Source organism: Eretmochelys imbricata, chromosome 21 (assembly GCF_965152235.1).
Source record: "Eretmochelys imbricata isolate rEreImb1 chromosome 21, rEreImb1.hap1, whole genome shotgun sequence".
NCBI lineage: Eukaryota > Metazoa > Chordata > Testudines > Cheloniidae > Eretmochelys > Eretmochelys imbricata.
Window position 1 is genome coordinate 11741740 of NC_135592.1, and position 18221 is coordinate 11759960.

At 42.7% G+C, this 18221-nt stretch overlaps 1 protein-coding gene across 2 annotated transcripts in view; it reads right to left on the reverse strand.

Moving 5' to 3' along the window:
* The window catches only part of FKBP5 (FKBP prolyl isomerase 5), a 53062-nt gene extending 36136 nt beyond the window's left edge, over positions 1–16926 (reverse strand). The window contains exon 1 of one of the 2 annotated variants that reach the window (XM_077839390.1): positions 16880–16926. The gene's annotated coding sequence lies outside the window, so the exon portion shown is untranslated. The remainder of the gene's footprint in view (positions 1–16879) is intronic. The other variant, XM_077839391.1, reaches the window with a different exon arrangement.
* Between the last annotated feature and the right edge of the window lie 1295 nt (positions 16927–18221).

Sequence of the window (18221 nt, forward strand, 5' to 3'; positions counted from 1 at the left end):
AGTGTGACTATATAAACCAAGTTCACAGAATATGAAAGAATAAGGATCTGCCTAACTAAACAAAACAAGAGTTAAGGCTGTCCCTTCCACCCTTGAATCAACACGTTGCGCCTGGACTACCGTATACTGAACATTAAGCAGGAACACACAGTAATACCCAGTCACAATGGGTCTAGCCAAAAAGGACCCCGTGCGGACTGCAGTCCTCAGATTTAACTCCGCTAAATCATTGTGAATTCTGGAGTTGATCAAAAGCAGAACTTGTTTCTGCATCTTTTATTCTTGCAAATCTGTTGTTTCCCCAAACATAATCCAGCACATTAGTGTGAGCAGTGCAAAACATTGGCTTTCATTTAACATTTTCAACTCTCCAGTCTGAGAATGATGGTAATCAACGCACCCAGGCAAATGAAGCAGGCCACAATAGGCATAGATTACAAGCCTGTGCTCGTGTGCCTAGAATCCAGAACATTTAGTCACCACTATGAAATGCTTTTCTTATCCAGATTTTGAAACAGCCATATGTACAGAAGTGAATTCCGGCTCTTGTTTTAGAAAAATCTTGGGCAATCATTACAAGCACGATAGAAGACAATTTTCAGCTGTGAAGCAACTTTCTGGAATGTTCTCAACATCCATGTTCTGTGGTTGCAGACATTTTTTTTTTTAATTTTCCTCTGTACTTTGATGATTTTTCAGACTGTCTAAAGCCACTGCCAGTCATGTGGCATCACATATGTTGTCATGGAAAAAATGGCCGTCTAAAAAATATAGTGGAACCTTCTTAAAGTTGTTTTTCTTCGAACCACCCCTCAGCTACCACCCAAGTGTTTACTACCAAGTGGAATTTTACTACAAGCCATTTGCACTAAATAGGTGTTGCTAACATCCAGTGTACAGAAGGTTATGCAAAGCTGAGGACAGGATGCAGCTGTATAATCTACCTTATGAAGACAGACAGGTATTACACATGCTAGGATTTCAACGAAACAAACATGACATCAGTCCTGATTCACACTTCCTAGAAATCATCACGCCAGACTCTTTCAAGCTCCAAATGGAAACTGGACTTTGTAAATCTCCGCTGGGTGTTTGTATGAACAAAAAAGAAAGGACTTTATGTTAAAAGAAAAAAAAGGAACAAAATGTCTAGCCATAAAAACATATATAAATCAAAAAAAGATTTCACCCTAACACAATATAACAGTTGGAATTGTCTGAAGTAATAATGATTTTCCTCTACGGGAGGGAAACTGCCAATAGACATGACAGGAATTTATGACAGCAAACAGCCAACTGCTATATAAAAATAAATTCATGGGATTCTTAATCCTAAACCATAATTTACTTAAAAAAAGAAGTAAATAGAGGGCATAGTTTTAAACCATGAACCTAACCTAAGCTGTTAAGGGGGGAATATCATTTGGTAGCCTTTTTAAAAATTTATTTCAGTAAGTAAGGAATCTGTAAACCCCATGTTTATTGTATTATGAGCCATTTTATTTGTAAACCAAGTGAAAGCCACATCATATGCACCCCCCCTCCCCAAAAGAAAAACTATGTTAAAAACAAACAAACCACCACATTGGTATGTAGAAAACCAGCTTCTATTCAAAGCCAGGTTTAAGTTCAGAATGTGCTAAGAGAGTATTACAGAGCCTAATTCAAATGCTCATCCAAACATATTGTAATGCTTGCCTTTACCGAATTACAAGAACAACATTTTAAGAATGCAGATCTCCTGCAGTTTATTTCCCATAGGCTAAAGAAAAGGTTTTTTTGCTACTTCTGTGCAGCATTATTAAATAAGGGACACCATCAACCTTAAAAAAGGGCACAATTCTGTCAAACATTTTCAACTAGTACAAGTCACTGAAGATTAATATAATTGAGAAAATAAGAGGAATATCTATAGTTTTCTTCTTCTTTGTGCTCTGTGCAGCATTTTGTATAGCCAGTTTCACTCTTTCCTGTGCATAGACAATTTTGCTTCCCACAACAAACCATGGCCCCCAGCATGTCCTTTACACTGTAACATGGGAGACAAACACATTTTTTAAATAAAAAAGTCTGCGAAACCACAATAATAAAATAAAGTAAACTGACAGAGGGAGTCAGGGGCAGGACCTCAAGCTACTTGTAACTTTTTTGAAATTGACTAGATTTTGAGCAGAGGTCCCTTTAAAACCACAACCATGTCAGTTAGCAGAGTAGCTATAGGTACACAGGGTCCATTAAATGGCACTCAAGTAATTAAGCAGCTGTGTGTTGATTAGATAATGAAAACGGAAGGGGGTGGATGCAACAGCTGAAGTTTCCCTTCACCGTTTAATGTGTTTTTGCCTGCCTTTGATTGAGAAAGCGGATTTTTTTTGTTTTTAAAGAAAATTGACTGACCAAAATGTTGACATACACCAGGACAGAGGGAAAGAAGTGATTTCCCCCCCCCCGGTGACAGGCTTTTTTAAGATGCCTGTAATACAGCCCCTACAGTTACATTCTCTGCAGAGTGAAGTCAGAGATAAACTGTCTTTGATTCCGTAACCAACTGCAATTTGGATTTGAGAAAATATAACCTTTTTAAACCTGACACTGGCTCTCTGTCTTCCAAACCAAATTATGCAGCTGCAGGGTTTCAGATCTGTATTGGAACAACAACAATGAAATAAATAAAATAATTTGCACTCTACTTGGTTGCTATTAAGCAACAGATTTCTCCACTAGCCTTGCTGTGCAAATCTGATAAAAAGAAATCTTTAGTACTGTATTACTTCATTAGTCATTTATTTTGAGACCTGACTCAGTTCCCAAGAAGGCACATAGTGTTCTTCCTGAAACCACTTCAGAATTAGAGACACGAAGGCAGCTCCAAATAAAGTTCAATTCAATCTTAGCCGTGCATCTGCCCAAATGTTACATTTGGGCCTCTATAGAAAAAAGTTCTCTCTCTCTCTCTCTTTTTTTTTTTTTAATTACAGTCATACTATTTTTGGAACTCCATTTTTCTCTATGTACCTTTAAGCGTTTGTATCTCTAATTCAGATCAACAAAATTCCATTAAAAACAAGGAAATAAGTCAGGTATGTACTTTAAGATGTGCCAGAATTTGAATTCAAAGATTCACAACTTTGTACAGCAATTTTCAGAATAGCTTTTGGACTAACATTCATGTGTTTTCTTCTAAGAACGGGGGGAAAGCTTCTAAGAACAGAGGGAAAGCTATGCATTGCAAATTAACACCAGTTTAATCACATTTGTGACAGTATACTTATCTTCTAGTGCGGGCGTTATGCAAGAAGCCAGCAAATATACCACACAAAGTCATAACAATCAAAACAGCTCCTTTTTAATGAAAGTTGCAATGTACATTGTTGAACCGAATGCACAATGTGAATTATGAGTCACTGGGCTAAAATGAACCCAATGCACTTCTAGATTATCATCAGTTAGCTCATAGTTAAGGCTGGCTGTTTCTCAAGGGGAATCACAGAAACCAGGACTACATGCATTTTTCAGGGGCCCCTGTGCAATCTCCAGTTTATTCCTTCCCAGTAAGGGGAGCAGTGAAGGCTCACTACCTCGCCTGGGAAGTTACAGCTACCATCAGAGAATCAAACACCTGGGTGACCCGGAATCTTTCAACCCTATAACTTGTTGGTTTTTCAGGTGCCTACTAAAGATATGCACAAATGGTAAAAAGCATTTTTAAATGCTCATTTTTAAAGCAGCCAACAGGTATTGGGATCTCTCTCTTCTAGCAATTAGTCTCCTGGCTGATGTTTTCTTAATTTAGGTTGTTAGCTTTTAAGATACACAGGACACAGAGCCTCCTATTGGGGAAACGTATCCAATTGTTTAGATTACATACAATGCACTCACATACTACAGTGGATGGGCATCTTATAAAAAAGAGTGTATAACAGCCAAAGGAATCCCAACAATGCTCATGGTGCATAAGAGCAGCTCTTCAATCAAAGCTCCCTTTCATTTATATTTAGAGGTCTCAGCCACCAAGTTGCCTGCAACCTTATCTGAACTTGTAATTACAGCACCATCTATAGGCGACCATTGGCATTTTGGCATAGTTACATTCATGGTTTCATTTCTAATCCAAGAACAATTAAACTAATTAGGGAACACTAAAAGGAGCATTGTGCCAGGGTTAACTAAACAGTACCACTATCATAAGAAAATAGAAGACAGAAAGGGATTCCCATCCTCCCATGTACAATAATAATTGAATAAGCGCATTATGGATTTGCCTTCCTCCTAAGTACCAAGCACAGTGTACTGCCAGAAGCAAAAGTATCAATCATCTTATAAACCTAGTGTGGCAAATCTTATGTTCCTATTGTGCTTTACAGTTTTCCCAAGAAGCAAGGATAATTGGAAGTCCAACATTAGCCAGGACTGCGGGGTCGGGGAAGACCTTAAATACATGCTGCACTCCATTGAGAAATACCCACTTCCCTGGCAGTGTTTTCCATCCTGCACAGCACACCATATTGTGGGACTAATTACAGCATACAAAACTATTTCAGCACAGCTGCGAAGACTTCACTGAGGACCCATGCACTAGCACTGGAATTTCCCTGGTCCTGGTGATCCGCTTTCAGACTACAAGACTATGTGGCAAGAGGCAAATGTAATCTTAGCTTACGGTACCTGACAACTGTACTTAACTATCTACTATTGCCAACCCTGTCTGTTCCCAAATTGGCAGGAAGTACAAATTCTGAAGAGAACTCAGTGCAACAGAAGAGCTACCTACCAAGCAGTGCTGAAAGCAGTTTAAGAATAAAGAGAGCGTGCGGAAGCACAGTACATGTTGTGCAGCTAATATGAGAGCATGTGTCCTAGCCACAGATGCTAATCATTCTGCCCACCTAATATCCTTGTAACTTTCTAGTGGTTTTAGTTAGAATCCAAGTCAGAACCAGTTTTTAAAAATATGTTGAATAAAAAGCCACCCTCACATTTAAGCAATAGGAGAAAGCGAACAGTATAGCCCAATATCCTGCTGCTCTAAGAGTACCCACCATACTATTGCCAACAGACAGCAGAACTGGTGGGGTCTGCCTGCATCCCTAAGAAGGATGGACTAAAGACAGTACTAACCTTACCTAATCACACCAACAGCAGTCACATTTTAAAGAGGTATAGGAGTTATATGGATGTGTAGTTCAAAGTACAGTACAAGCCTAAAAGAATAATTTGCCTACTTATTCAGCTGTTGTTTAGAAAGCCACTCGTGCCAATAACAAAAAATGCACAAACAAATTCTGTCTTCAAGTGGATCCTTGATTTTAAATTTTTCCAAATTGTTTAAAAATAAAGGACTAGCATGGGCAAAGTTCCTTGTGACTCAACCCATTGTATTCACGTTACAAGGATCCCAATTAACAGGCATATTCTTACATAACATTCAGCATGCTCATACCCAGCCGAGACATAACATCTTGGCTCAAGGAAGGAAGGTCACCTTTAATTTTAAAAACTAAATCTAATGCCAGATTCTTAATGTTATTTCATAATGTCAGTTCTTTAAGGGAGAGATTTATATTACACAAGACAAAACTCCAGAAACATCCATGGTCAATCTTTCCTCCAAAAAAAGAGAGAATTTTACAGCTTCCACCAATGAGATGGAATTTAAAATCACCTGTGAAACTTCCTGATTCCCATTTTGAATTTCTATCAGCATGGAAAGGTTACAGAAGACAGAATTTAAGAGCACCCACACACATGCAATACAATATGCTATTTCCTGAACCTCTGGTTTTCAGTTTCTTGCTTCCTGAGTGGGTGAGAGCCTGGTGAGGATGCTCACATAAAATATATAAACACGGACACCACACCTGTTATTCCTGCCATTGGCAACTGTGGGGGTAATTATGAACACAGCATTACATTATGGCATCATGCTTAGCAAACACTACCTAAATATAAATACATAATAATAGGGAGTGTGATTTCAAAGGTTTTCACAAGTTACGAATAATAACATTATAACAGGCAGCCCAATCAGGTTACAGAAGGTCATCTTTAAAAAGGTGTGAAAATATTTAAAATATCTGACTACCCTCTGCTTGCTATTCTGTTACTGCAATCTCTTTTTACCATCTATTCTGGTTTGTCTTCCTTGGTCACTTTTTCTTAAGAATAGCTCTAGATTATTTTAATTTCAATGTCCATAATCAAAACACAGCCTCAAACGGAGCACAGCCAGAGGAACACGAGCACACATGCATGTTTCTGGACGCTGGAAAGAAAGCTAAACCTAATTCACCAGAGGAACAATGCGTATCTCCAGTGCCTAACCTGGGTGAGATTTTCAGAAGCACTCAGCGTTGACCTAACACCGCTCCTGCTGAAATCCAGGATAAAGATTCCCAATGAGACCAATTAGGCCAACACTGAGCACTAGTGAAAAGCCACTTGGTGTGAGGAGATTTCATATTTATTTATTATACGCCCCCAACTTTATTACCTTTTGTTTGCAAATTCCATATCCATTTAGTTTTTCCTCCGGAACAAGTGTTTCCAGTTAGCTTTAAATTAAAAATAAAAAGGTACTTTAAAAAGAATTGCTCAGTACCAGCCATCTAGCATTCAGGAACTACACTACAGCAAGCCAGAGTGCTGCTAAGTGGGGAATAAGGACTCTATTCTGTATCAGATGGCCAAGAAGTTACTGTATAAACAGTAAGAACCAAAATATGTGAAATGATGACCACCTGGACATTCTTTTAATACACACATTCCAGGAAAACATCTAACATACTTTGCATATGTTTAGATATACAATTATAAAATAGACGTTATGAAAGGATACATTTGCTTGGGTGGCAACTATTCTGGCTGTGGGGGTTTCCATGTGTAACAACCACAGGTTGGGATTTGTTAACCAATTTACCAACCTCAAACTCACTCTACCTGGGAAAGGGCAAGGACATGGAAAGCCAGCAGAAATCTCAGGAGTCAAAGCAAGCAGCTCAGCAGAGAATTAGAGTGAAAATGAGCACAGGCCATCTGGGATGAGTATTTTAGTATGGTCATGAATTTAATCAGCATTAGCACAGAGCAGCAGCTCTTAAAATGAGAAATCCACAATGATAAGGAATCTCTTCAGGGCTGCTTTAAAAAGGAGGACGAGTTTTGAAAACCCAGTGTTTCAGTTTAAAAAGAAGAGAGAAAATAGCAAGACTCCATCTGGAGGAACTCTGTTGCTGCTTGACAGGCCACAGCCAGTCCCAGAGAATACACTCTACAGATTCCATAGGGTAAGGCGAGCACAAGGATAGGAAAGAGTTTAGCCCGGGGATATAAAGGGAGACTAGAAGAAAGCTAATGATCACTAAACCCCAATCTGCAAAGACTTACACATGTGCTTAACTTTAGGCACTGAGGTTAAGTATCCGCTTTAGTATTTGCAGAATCGTGGGCCTCCCAAGTGGTTTGATCTGTAATTTAGGGAATCCTAGCTCCCGAAACGCCTGTTATATTAGAAATCCTACACTCTGCTACTATAATATTGTGCACATATGCTGCACCTTTAATCCAAGGATTTCATGGTGACTTACAAACTACACGCATAAGAGATCACTGAAAGGCAAATACTACCCATTTCCCAGAGGGGCAAATGGAGGCCCACAGATATTAAGTGATACAAAGGTTAGTGACAGACCTGGCAATAAAACTTATGCGGACTCCTCAGGCCTCTGCTCTAGCCACGACACTAGAGATCAGTGGTCTAGTTGACGTGGCTTATGAGCGTAAATTAATCTTATCCTACAATCATGAGGGAAATTTGCAAGTGAAATGTGGTAAGTGACTGGCTGAGATGCAGACGCAACTGAATATTTTAAAGTGTTTACAAGACAACGGAGGTTGGTATAAACGGGAAGGCTGGATCCACAGTAAATGTAGTTCCCTGTAAAGTCAGAAGAGTCTGTACTGTTTAATGGTGAACTTAGGGCTCGAGAAAGACTGCAGGTGTAACCACAAGGAGGAAAAGTAACTACCAATTAACCCAATGTTTTTCCATCTCAGCAAACTATAGCACCACTGTTAAGCAATCTGACAGGAGCCACCAGGCATTATGGTGGGGCAGCCCAAGTAATAGCTGTACACCTGAGACTTCTTTAAGCCCTGTGTACATAAATGGTTTAGTGTTGATACTGAATCCTAAGCACCAGGGCGAACAATAATTCCTGTATATACTGAAATACAAGATTGTTGCACAGCCAAGTCATGCTTCCTTTGGGAAGGCCCGGAAATGCCATGAGTGTCAGCTCAGTTTTCTCCAAATCAGACATGGGACTTGGGAAAGGTGGGTAGTGCAGCTCGGCTCCAATAAGCTATGGATGTTCCAAAAGCCACAGAATTATCTGCACAGATCCTGGTAGCATCTTTAGGATGGTATGTTCACTGTGTCAACATTACTGACTCTCCACCAGCAGCATGGTTCCTTCATGATGACTCTTCTTCATGCCTTCAGCTGGGCCTCCCTCCATCTTCCTAGAAGAGTCAGGGGTCGACAGCAGAGCACATTTTTATATCTATCTATCTCTCAAGCTGAGAAAGCATTACCATTATCTGAAGTGGAAAGATCTCTGCAGGGAGGTGACGTTCTCCCCAAATGAGCCCTCCCCTCCACTCATATGGAGATTGCAGAAGCCACCCCTCCCACTGGCTCAGGAGGTGGAGGGATGATATTTTCAACCAAATTTGGTCAAGAAGAGCAGGTTTTATACTAATTTCCTTCCTCCATAGTAGGAAGTCCAGAGGGGATAATCTCACCACTGATCTCCACACAACACAAGGTGATTTTTATATTTATGCACTCAATCAGGTGTACAGCAAAACCTCTCTCAGATGTCTTTGAAAAGTAACATACTGCAAATTTAGAGTCTAATTGGAAAAAAGGGGCATTTTCAGTTCTCTATACTGCCAGCATTATGGGAGGTCTTCAATACCTCAGACGATGCTCAGGGACCTGAGTGTTCTCATGGACATGCACATTTCATCGTTGGATGGGAGAGCATGTTTTAAACTTAAAAACCTCTCTTTTTGAAACAGCAACTAGTTCACAGAGTCAAGGCAATAATCGTTTACACTGGGATCGGAGTGGCAACCCACATGTCAGAAATCTTATCAACTGTATCAGAGAAGAGGGGACACTGGCTGTAGTTTGGCTGAGTGAGAAGTGTTTTTATAACTATTCTTCTTGTATTCTATTTTTCATCATTGACAGGAATACTCTTTGTGAAGTTGAGGGCTATAGTGAAAACTACAGTCAGTTTGGCCTTTTAACGAGAGAATTAAGCAGAGCGCCTGCATCATCCCACGTCTGAATGGCCCAAAAAAATTATTTCAGTTGCAATTGCTGTTTAGAAAAAAACCTTGTTACTCATATGACTGACCGGACCAAGTGCAACCAGTGCTTCAGGCTTTATAGAACCCCCCACCATTATTCTATGTCCCAGTAACCTAGAGAAAATAAGTTATAGCTTTTTTCTTGCTAGTTTTTTCCTGTTTCCCATTTATTTGAATGGAATCAAAGCAGGAATCTGCAGTTTAAAGCTATTATAGCTCCCCCAAGTGGCGGTCAGAGCTGCTCAAAACCCTGAAGGGTATTACCAGCAGGAGAGTGAGTTTGTGTGTGTGGTTTTTGGAGGGGGGTGAGGGAGTGAGAGAACCTGGATTTGTGCAGGAAATGGCCCAACTTGATTATCATACACATTGTGAAGAGAGTGGTCACTATGGATGGGCTATCACCAGCAGGAGAGTGAGTTTGTGGGGGGGGGGGGGCAGAGGGTGAGAAAACCTGGATTTGTGCTGGAAATGGCCCAACTTGATGATCACTTTAGATAAGCTATTACCAGCAGGACAGTGGGGCGGAAGGAGGTATTGTTTCATGGTCTCTGTGTGTATATAATGTCTACTGCAGTTTCCATGGTATGCATCCGATGAAGTGAGCTGTAGCTCACGAAAGCTCATGCTCAAATAAATTGGTTAGTCTCTAAGGTGCCACAAGTCCTCCTTTTCTTTTCGCTAACTCTCTTGACGCCTTATTTTCAAAACAGACCACACTGTTTTTAAAAGTAGTTTTTGCAAAGCTTCCCTCTGTGTCAGTGTTGCTGTGCACCAGTGCTTCATAAAATTCACTCATGCAACAGGTTTCAAACAAGAATACACAACCCGCCCACTTGTGAGGCTGGGCCACCGTCACTTGATTATTCTATACCGTTGAAATACAAATACTACAGTAGTTTACACCACCTTGCACAACATGGCTCAATCCTGGTCAGAGCCTCTGGGAGCTATTAGTTTACTATCTGTGTTCTAATCAAATGTCTGAACGCTATACTTTTGGGGAAAAACCAAGTGAACGTTTAAATAAGGGACAGTCCGTAGTTCTGGATTAATAATAATTGTATAATCTTACTGCCCGCAAATTGTTCTTGATTAATGTAATTTTAAGTAGTCCCTGTACTTTTTTGGACACCGTGTCTGAAAAACAATTTCAATCACTGACTGAGGGCCCAACGGTGCAGGGGATTAGAGCTTTTATACATAGAATTCTGTAACTACTGGGGATGCTTTCAAAACATGTTTATGTGGTTTTTGTCATGACAACAACCACATTTACACAATCTCAATATATCAAAAATAGCCCGTACATTTTAGATGTAAATTCTTCAGGGACTGTTATTTCCATAAAGCACTGAACATTTACAGAACCAGGTAGCTATAGACACTTTTCCATGTCACAATACATTTTTTTAAACCAATTAATCTTTTTTTTTTTTTGGGGGGGGGGGGGGGAGAGAGGAGGTCCAATATCAGACACAAAATGAAGGGTGAGATTTAAAAAATAAATAAATAAATTAAAAGATGTGTAGATTAGTTAGGTGCTCGGCTTATAGTATTTCAGCAGGAGTTGGGCACCTAACTACTTCTAGCCAACATTGGCAAGCTCACCCCAAGTGTTATTCAATTAAATAAATTAAGACAGCAACAGCCCCGGAACTTTTTATTCTCCCTAATTTTATACAGCTAAGTGTACAACAACACTTAGAGAAATTCGGAAACTTTACAGAAGTATTAAAGGAGATTCCCCTTTAGGGACCTGAAACATCACTACAGGGGGAAGTACCAGACCACCTATAAGATTTCTTTCAGTCTTAATAGCGAATACCCATGAACTAATCCCCCGGGCAAATGCTCCTTCCTAGCCTGGCTCACACACAAAACTTAAGCAACCTTGCCGTTAAAGCCCACTTTGTTATGTAGTAACATATTGATGTTTATGAATGATACAGTTTGATTTGTGACTGCTCCCATTAATATCTTTTCAGGGGTTTATTATTTAACTGTTTGAGCTTAAATTTAGGATAAAAGTTCTTTCTTGGGAGCATATTTTTACTCTCTATTACATCGCACAACATATGAAAAAGCTTTTAAAAAGGTGTTCAAAATAACTCAGAAACGCTCCCCATATAAATATCGATTTAGTAAGCTAGAACATTAAATAGTCTAACAACTGTATTATAAATAGATATTAAATAAAACTGCTATTACTTAATTCAAAGGATGTTAACACATGGGGTCTCACAGTTGCCTAACAGACAGAACTGTCGTGAATTCAAATGGATACACTAGGTACTAGTTAGTATCCCAAGCCTTTAGCGAAAGTCCTAGGACTATAGCAGTTTCTTCCTGTCTCCTCTCAAATCTATCTTCTTCCCTTCCACACAACTCTCCTTTTCCCTGAAAGACTCACTTTACTGGCCCTTCCCTGTCTTCACATCTCTCCTTAAAATCATCCTTCCCTGGCCTTCTCCTCTGTGTCCCTCTCGCCTTCTGTTGTGTGGACTTGTCTTAGATTGAGCTAGCATGTTGTTTAGACTTTGGCCTTCTCCATTGAGGGTACTGTTCCTTCCATCACTAACAACCCACTCCCAGCCAACTCAAAAGGATTCTTCTCCCTTTTTATCATTATGTCTATACTACAATCAAGGGGTGTGACTTGCTCAGGGTTCTGGGTGGGCAACACCTGCCTTCTTTATCATTGAAAACTTCATCCTTCCTCTTTCCCATACTCACAACTTTGAGATCATCTGTGATTCTTCTTCCTATGTATGCAGTCTCTCACTCAAATTGTTACTTATTCCAGTAACGTCTCACAAAAGTCCACTCTTCCCTCACTAGTCTCACCGATAAGCAAGGTGAGGACAAGGGTTTTCAGCTCTTGCCTCATTTACTGTAACTTTCCCCTTTCTAGCCTCTTCAAAAAGCTCATGCTGAAGTCATCTTCCTTGGTCATTGCTCTGATTAAATTACCCTTCTCCTAAAATCCCACCCTTCCTTACACGTATCAAATCCAAGCTTGTTTTCCTCAACTTCAAGTCCCTTCATAGACTCAGCCCCAATGACATTGGATCTAATCTCCTCCTACACTTCCATGTCTTCCCTCCCACACCTCCTTCCTACATTCCTCCCAGTTCTCCTGCCTTGCTGCTTCCCTCATCTTTCTTACTATCAATTTTACTCTCGCTCTCACACTCTCCACTGGCCTTAGAAAAATCTGCCAGCCCCACCCTTTATTTTTCTAAATCCCTCCTCCCCAAGAATCCTCATTCTCTTCACCAACTAGCCCTCCTCATTCTCCTTCCCTCATCTCTATCTCCACATAGCCTTGCATCTGTCTCTGTCTCGTCCACATTAGGATATAAGTTCTTCAGGATAAGGATTATGCAGGATAAGCATAGGTATGGTGCTGCAGCTATGCGGCTGTAACCCTGTAGCATAGAGGTGGACTATAGCAACGGAAGGGGTTTTTTCTCATCACTGTAGGAATTCCACCTCCCTGAGCAACAGTAGCTAAATCGACAGAAGCATTCAGAGTGCTGTAGCTATGTCAACCTAAGTTTTAAGTGTAGCCCAGGCCATAGTAAGAGTCAGAAATGGAACACACCTACAGTGTTATTTTGTCCCTTCCCTGCCTAATTAGGGCTTTTCTCTATAGTACATCATCCTTTAGTGTTTTGTCCAACTCAGTTTGAAATACTTTGTAAGTACAGATAATTTTATTAGAGGCTCTCAAAACACTGCATAGCCAAATGGGTATTTAATCCTGTTTTATGGATGGGGAAAACCAGAGATAAGGAGTTGAAGTGACTTCCCTAGGGGACAAAATGTAGTGACAGAGGCAGGCACAAAACCCTGCTCTGTCTCTCAAGTCCCCTGCTCTAACCACTAAGCACATTTACCTCCTGGATTCAGCCAGTGGGGCTTCAACCCCTTGGAAGATTACTGCACAGTAACTGATCCTACTGTTTGGTATTTTTTCCTGCTATTTAACCTAAATGCCCCAAACATTTTTTTTAAAGTAACTCTAATACCAAGACATGTTTGTGCCTAAATTAAGCGTGTGATCTTACTGCAACACTTTGTCCTTCCACTCCCCTTCATCCTCCTACACCCTAAATATTTGTTGCCCTCATTCATGACTTTGCATCTAATATTACATCATAAGATCATCAGGGCAGGGACTACATCTTTGTTCTGAAAAAAAAAACAAAACCCACAGCACTGCAAACAAATTGTTCTTTTCTCAGTTTCATCCCACCGCTACTTGATACTATGTTTTGGATCTCAGTAATCATTTCTTCTGCCTCCTTGTTTTTTATACCCCTCAAATGCTTGCTGTAATTCAAGAGCCTGTGACGTATATTACAGTGTTTAAAATTGAATCTAAATAGAATTCAAAAAGATTAAAAGCCAGAACATACAGGACTCAAAGCAGAATTTGTAGATTGAGAGCAACATCCTTTGCCCTCATTCATTTTCCACTTAGGAATACCTTATTTTGACCCAACCCAACTGCATCTTTATGAAGTCTGCCAAAAGGAGCCAGCCTTGTTTTAACCTGTGCCAAATAGCATTTCTCTGGTTCCTGGTCCACAATTATATTTATGGGGCAGTGTTCAGACATGGTTCCAGGTAACCCTCTCTCTAATACAACTTGATTAATCAATGAGGATGGGGTAAACAGTATCTTCAATCCTATTTATAATACCAATTTCTAACACAGTCACCGTGGATAGTGCCAAACCTAAGTGTTTGAAATCAAGTATAAGCATCTTTCCCAGCACCATGTAGAGAAAGTTTTTGAGTTAAATGATCTGTCCAAAAAAAAGGTTGATATTTGAGGAAGCAATATTTAAATGGAATCAATTCACTCATCTGATGAAAAGAGACTCCCCAAACTGGCACCTTAAGGGCATTGTCTACACTGTGGTACTGAACATAGCAAAGCTCGGGTTTGTTTAAGATGGTCAATTTCACTCACAGACAGGATCAATTAAATGGTGCATCAAAGAAGGAACCTTGAATATAGCACTGGAAATATGAACCAGAATTAATCATCTGGAGACATTACATATTATTTCTGAATTTACCCTTCAAGGGCTCTTACAGCTCTTCAGGTAAATAATATTCCTTTGTGGCACTGATATGCACGTCTGAATATGCAGTTAGCAGCAGGAAAATAGCAACTTTACCCGAGCTATTTGGGCTATGGAATGAGAGAAAAAGCAAGGGCAAGAGCCTTCAATCATGTTTATTTTGGGTTATATATGATAATTGCACTGAGTTATATTCTCTATGCTTACTTTAAAAATCCATGGGACATTTTTAGGTAAGTGTCATTACACAGGAACCTCATTTTGTGACAACACTGTGCTTTCATAACTGGATTAAAAAACATCCTCTCCTAGTGCACCATTATCATGGCTGCAGACCGTGTTCCGATTCATTGAAGAGCACTGCTGTAGGAAGTTACAAAACAGTATTTCAGCAAAGGATACAGGGCTGCCTATAGTGAAAGTAGACCACTTCTCAATCAGTTGATCTAAAATTGTTTGACATTTCAGTCTGAAAACAGGTGAAATCTCAGATATGGGACAAAGAAGATTAATCTATATATAACTTTTTAAATGACTGGAATAAACAGGGTGGATGCAGAGTCAATTTAACTTAAAATTTCCAGATCAAAATGATATTTAAATATCACAGTTGTAACACAATTAGACCAAATATTCAAAGCAAAGACTCTTAACTCACTTTTTTTCCGTGCAGAGTGAGATTAAAACAGATTCTGCATCTACTCTGATTTTGCTGGAGGCACGCACAGGGTAGATCCGATATGACTGTACTGTGAAAACTGAAACATACTTCCCCCTCACCCTCAATCATCTGTTTAAGGTTTGATTTAATCCGGTCCTTTCACCTGGCTCTTTCAGAATTCAACAGCACCCGCAGATTCTGCCTACTCTCCAAGAGTACAAAGGGCACATCACAAGAGTTTAAACTGACTTTTTTTTTTTAACATTCCATTCCCCCCAACAAAAAAAAGTAACCCCAGCCAGCAGATCCTAAAGCAAAAAAAAAAAACCTAGCACAACCAACGGACACTGCCTTCCCTATCCTTGCATAATTGCATTTATACAGATACAGTGTTTTGTAAAAAACAATTTGAAATCCTTGGTTAGGAGCAGAGCATAAGATAGAGCTACCTCCCAAGGCTAAGGACCACGACAATTACACAGATACTCCAATCTCACACACCTTCCATACACAGGAGGCTCCTCCTGTGGTACTTACCAGGGATCCTTTATCCACAGCACAAATAACCCACCCGTTCTCCAGGTTCTTCCTGATCCCACATCCCACCAAGTTCCTTCGTCCCCTTTCCTCCATGCCTCCTCAATTACCTTCCTCCAATGTTACGATTACCACCTGGCTCTTACACAGCGCTTTCAATAAATATACACAATGCAATAGTACAGCAGTTCCGTCCACAGTTCTTCATGACCTCCTAGACCAGGGTCTCTATGTTACTGGTTATTGGGGGGGAGGGAGGGCAGGGGAATTATATCCCCCCTCACTTTCCTCTCGGCAGAAATATTAAAATGGAAACCATCTCATTTTATAAACTTCCCCTATTGGAGGGGGTGTAATTCATCCTCCCCCTTCCCCCCAAAAACACCCACACTCCCCATAATGTTCCTTTGGGTGATGTAATTCTTCTCCCAACATACATCCATGCAGAAGTCATACAAGGTGGAGGGGAGGGGGCGGTCTGCGAGTGTAAGGGGTAAGGAGGAGGGTTTGGGGGAGACAGGAAGGGGGAAGCAGGGGGCTGTTCTAGGGGAGGGAAGAAACTTGGGGTGCAGTGGGGGGGAAGCCTGGACCCAAAGTTGCCCATGAAGCTGCCCCTCACTATGGGGAGGGGGCTGCCCCTAGGAGGTGGGGGGGACCCTGCCCCTCACTATGGGAGGGGGCTGCCCCTAGGAGGTGGGGGGGCCCTGCCCCTCACTATGGGAGGGGGCTGCCCCTAGGAGGTGGGAGGGCCCTGCCCCTCACTATGGGAGGGGGCTGCCCCAAGGGGGTGGGGGGGACCCTGCCCCTCACTATGGGAGGGGGCTGCCCCAAGGGGGTGGGGGGGACCCTGCCCCTCACTATGGGAGGGGGCTGCCCCAAGGGGGTGGGGGGGACCCTGCCCCTCACTATGGGAGGGGGCTGCCCCAAGGGGGTGGGGGGGACCCTGCCCCTCACTATGGGGAGGGGGCTGCCCCTAGGGGGTGGGGGCCCCTGCCCCTCACTATGGGGAGGGGGCTGCCCCTAGGAGGTGGGGGGGCCCTGCCCCTCACTATGGGAGGGGGCTGCCCCTAGGGGGTGGGGGGGCCCTGCCCCTCACTATGGGAGGGGGCTGCCCCTAGGGGCGGGGGGACTGCCCCAGAGGCGGACGGTGCCGGGGGGACCGCCCCCGCTTTAAGCCGCGGTCCCGCCACCCCGGGGGCGCCGGTACCTGCCGCCTCCTCCCGCTCCCGCCGCTGCCGGGCTAGGACTGACACCAAGCGCCGGGCCGGAGCCGGCCCCGAGACCCCCGCCTGCCCCCGCTCGGCCCCGCCCCCTCAGAGCGCCCGTAGGCCGCCGAGCCTGCCCGTCTAGGTCAGGGGCACCCGAGGCGCTTCTTCATTGGCTACCGCTCCTCCCGCATGTAAATGAGGCGGCTTCTTCCCAGCCTCTTTGCCGCGAGCAGCCCGCAGCCTCGAGCTCCCTGTGCAAGAGCGGGGAAGCGCCGGAGCCGGACAAACTCAGTGCAGCTCCCACATATCCTCAGTGCAACGCCCCCAAATCCTCACTGCACGGCCCCACGCCGTCGGTGCACCCCGCAGCCTACCTGTAACGCCCCCAAACTGTGTGCACCCCCCCAAATCTTCAGGGCAACCGCTCCGCCCCCGTGCAACGCCCCACATCCTGAGGGCAACCCCCCCAAGACCTCGGGCAACCCCCAAACTGTCAGTGCAGCCTCCCAGCCCCGGTGCAACCCTCCCCCAAACCATCCGTGCAAGTGCAAACCCCTCAGACCCGGTGCCTTCCCCGCAACAGTCAATGCAATCCCACCGCTCCCGTGCAACTCCCAACCCCCGGTGCAACCCCCAAACCGTCGGTGCAACCCATCGTCCCAAACCCACAGATCAGCCCAAGCTGGTGCTGCGTGGTACAACGGAAAAACCCAACCCAACGAACATGAAACCTATACGAAAGCAACGGTACGGAACTCAGCGGTAATCAAGCAACCCACAACTTGAAGCAGCCCAGCCGCACACGGCATCAAATCAGAAAAGTGTTAGTGACAGGCAGAAGGTAGCGAAGATCCTGCACTTTGCACACACATTCCGGGCTCTTACCTGCCTGAAGCCCATTATGACTGAATAGCACAACGGTTCAGGGCAAAGATACGACCTTAATGGGCATTTAGACTGGAAGATCAGCACAACTTTCCTCCCCTGACAGTGTAGCAAGAGTAAAAAGAACAGGAGAACTTGTGGCACCTTAGAGACTAACCAATTTATTTGAGCGTAAGCTATCTAGTGCTGGAAGTCTGGCGTTTTTAATGCCCTGCATTATTACTTGTAACATCTCAAATTACTGCAGCTGGAAGATTGGAGAAGTTATTTTGTGTCCCTTTTTCAGCATGACAGCACTTGGTACATAGTCAGTTTCATGGTTTCCCCTGGATAGTCAGTTTCGCCTGGGGTTTGTCTGGGTCCTTGAGGCAGCACCAGCAGAAAGAAAAACATGTTACCACGTTTCATGATCATGCAGAGGGTAAGGCCACACAAGGGGGCAGAGGACTCAGCAGC